At 36.5% G+C, this 3,847-nt stretch overlaps 1 pseudogene; it reads left to right on the forward strand.

Annotated features, from left to right (window-relative positions):
- The first annotated feature begins 3,115 nt into the window (after positions 1–3,115).
- Positions 3,116–3,559, forward strand: LOC124985617 (dynein light chain 2, cytoplasmic-like; annotated as a pseudogene).
- The last annotated feature ends 288 nt before the right edge of the window (positions 3,560–3,847 follow it).

A 3,847-nucleotide genomic window follows, 5' to 3' on the forward strand; every position in this document is an offset into this window, starting at 1 on the left:
AGAACACAAACAGACCAGTTCAGTAAGTAAAATGCTTGGAAGCCATCACTTCCACTTTTATAAGAATAAAATTTGAACCAACTGGTGGCAACTCTTCCTAGATCCATGAGACAACTAATTTCATATATATATAAACTATATTTTACACAAGTGAATCTAGTAGACAAAGACTATTTCATCAAAAATAAGAAAATATACATTCTTTTTGAAGGCACAGAAGGTCATTCTCCAGGAGAGATCATATTTTAGTTTACAAAGCAAGTCTTAAGACACTTAAGAATATTGAAATCATATTATGTATCATATCTGAGCACACTGACATGAAATTAGAAATCAACAGCAGAAAAATTCACTAATGCATGGAAAACAACCAACATGCTCCTAAACAATCAATGGATCAAAAGAGATAAAAGGAAAATTTTTAAAAATAAATCATGAGTCGAACATATTTAGACACACCATACCAAAAGTAGTGGGTTGCAGTAAAAGAAAATACAACAGGGAAGTTTACAAACATTTTTGCTTACATCAATAAAGATGGGGGACCTGGTATAAACAACCTAGCAATATACCTGATGGTACTAAAAAAAGAAGAAATTAAAGCCAAAGAATAGAGAAAAAAGCAAAGAACCAAAGCAGAAATAAGTGAAATAATGACTGGTAAACCAAAGGAAACAAATTTTAGAAACTCAGAGTTTTTTTTTTTTTTTTTTTTTTTTTTTTTTAAGGAGATTAAAAAAACCCTTAAGTCAGACAATGTAAAGAAAAAAAGAGGACTCAAAAACAATAAAAAGAGTAGACACTAAAATTGATATGATAGAAATACAAAATATAATAAGGAGTACTATGAAGATAACCTAGAATGAATGGGTAAATTTCCAAATACAAACAACCTTCCCAGACTAAATCATTAAGAAAGAAAAAAACAGAATATACCAATCAGGAGTAAGGAGATTCAATCAGTAGTAGAAAGAATCTCAACAAACAAAAGCCCAGGACTTGAAGGCTTTCTTATTGTCCTTGAACAAATGTTCAAAGAATACCATTTCCTTTTCAAAATGTTAAAAAAAAAATTTAAAGGAAGCAAATATTTCCCAAATGGTATTACCAGACCATCATTACCCTAATACCAAAACCATATGAGGATGCAAGATTTAAAAAAATCAAAGACCAATAATTCCAATGAATGACATAAGAAAAATGAAGCACACAAACCCTTGTGATCACATCCACAGATACACAAATGGCATTCAACAATATTAAACATCCTTCCTTGATTTAAAAAATAAACTTTCAACAAACTACATATACAAGGAATAAAAATAACAACCGTATATGACACAATCCATCTAACAAAATGCTGAAATACAGAAAAGTTAAATATTTTCCCCTAAAATTAGTAAACAAGAGAGGATGCCCAATCTTACCAAATTTATCAACATATTCCAGGAAGGCCTAGTAAGAGCAATTAGGCAAAAGAAAGAAAAAAAAATTAAAAAGGGCCTGGGTGGGGGGAGAAATCAGGTTGAAAATAAAAACAAAGTTAAGTTGTCCTTAATGGCAGATGACATGATGTTTTATCTAAAATATCCTAAAGACCCCTCACACACACACACACACACACACACACACACACAAAGAACTAATTATATCCATTATGCTGTAGGATATGAAATCAACATATAAAAGTAAGTAGCACTTCTATACACTAACAAGGAACTACTTGAAAAAAAATAAATAAAATACAATGCCACTTATGATAGATATAAAGAATACTTGTAAAATCTACATAAAAATTCCAGTGATGAAAAATAATCCTACAAACCACGTGGAACCACAAAGTTCTTCAAATATCTAAAACAATCTTGAACAAAAACAAATTTGGAGACATCCTACTACTTGATTAAAGCCTTAGTGATAAAGCTATAGTAATCAAAAGAGGATGGTACCAGCATAAAAATAGATAAAAAGCAAATGGAATGAAACACCAAGTATAGAAAAATACACTTGCAGTCAATAAGTTTTCACAAGTGCTAAGAATACACAATGAAGAAAAGACTGTCTCTTTAATAAATACTTGGAAAACTAGCTAACTAAATAAAGAAAAAGAAAATTAGACTCTATTTCCAAATCATATATAAATACAAGTCAGTACAGGAAAGATTAAAAACAAATGTAATTATTAAAGCTGTGAATATACTTGAAGGAAAAAAGGGGGAAAAAACCCTCTCCAACATTAAGAAATATTTTTAAACCTTTATTTTATTTTTTATTGATTTATTTATTTATGTGGTGCTGAGGATAGAACCAGTGGCTCACATGTCCAGCGTTCTACCACTAAGTCACACCCCCAGCCCTCTGATATTTTTTATGGGCTGATTTTATAAAATATATAAATCTAAAGCACAGGCAACAAAAGCAAAACTAGGCAAATGAAATTATATCCAACTAAGAAACTTCAGTAAAACAAAGAGAAGGGAAAGACCAAGGGAAGGAAAATGCAACCCACAGAAAGGTAGAAAATGCTTGCAAGACTTAAATCAAACATTCTGTTAATATCTCAATTGAACATTCATCAGTAAGAAAAAAAAAAATTAAACAATAACAGTGGACCTGAATAAATACTTCTCAAAAGAAGACAAATGGCCATCAGGTTTTATGAAAAAAGTGTTCAAGGTCCCTGATCATCAAGTAAATGCAAATTAAGATCACAATGAAATATCACATAGAAACTGTGTGATCTCAACTTATATATTCAACAAACAATTAGAAGCCACAGAAGCAGAGAGAATCCTGTTCACCGAGTATTAGGGCAGGGGAGTGGGGGGATGGGATTAGGTATACATTGGTCAGAAAATCCAGGATAGCTAGGGGGAATAAATTCATGCGATCCACAAGATGGTGACTGCAGTTAATAACAATGAACTCATGAAAAGCACTGAGAAGTCGGCAGCAGAGCGGAGCGGTGGGCGCCAGCGCTCTTTCTGGCTGCGGGAGCCAGACACCCAGCGGCCGCGGCTGCAGAGGAGGCCCGGGGGCGCCGCCCCTGCCTGCGCCCTGCCTCAGCCCAGTGCCGCTCCCAGGTCCGCAGCACTCGCCTCAGCGAAGTGTCCGGATGTCTGACCCGAAGGCCGTGATGGGGAACGCAGACCTGTTTATGAGGACATGCAACAAGAAGCCGCTGACTGCACCGCCCAGGCCGTGGGGGAGTACTACACAGGACATCGCTGCCAGTGACAAGAAACTTGTCATAGAAATATAATCTGAATTTGGCAAGAAATATAATCCTACCTGGCACTGTATTGTGGGCCCACGTTTTGGCGGTTATTTCACACATGAGACAGAGCACTTCATCTATTTTTACTTGGGTCAAGTTGGAATCCACCTCCTCAAGTCGGGCTGGGTGGCCAAGGTAAAGGTGTCAGTGGCGGCAGCAGCGAAGGCTAGCAGGCAGCATTGCTGGGACCATGTCCTCTCCAAGGGCCGTGGGGCTGCATGGACTGTCTACTCGATTTCATGTGTAAGTCGCAGTAAACAAAACCAAACTTCTTTTGTTTAGTTGCCTGGGGAAGAAGTCTGCTTTATGTTTATTTTTCAAGATTTAAAAAAAATTGGGGGTTGTCTTTCACTAGAAATCTCTCCCACCCCTCCTTTTTCTCTTTCTCTCCCTCTACAAAATACAAAGTCCAAAAGATGAGGAGGGCTGAGGATACAAATAGTTGTCTGGAGGCAGAACTAAAACTGTGCAGCTGCCTCTTCCTGGTGGTGGGTGCTTCTTTGAGAGGACCAGGGAGGCAGCAGGGGACAGTGTTAGGATTGTCAAGCAGAGAGTCGAGGGATAGGAAGG

This window comes from Sciurus carolinensis, chromosome 5 (genome assembly GCF_902686445.1).
Source record: "Sciurus carolinensis chromosome 5, mSciCar1.2, whole genome shotgun sequence".
NCBI lineage: Eukaryota > Metazoa > Chordata > Mammalia > Rodentia > Sciuridae > Sciurus > Sciurus carolinensis.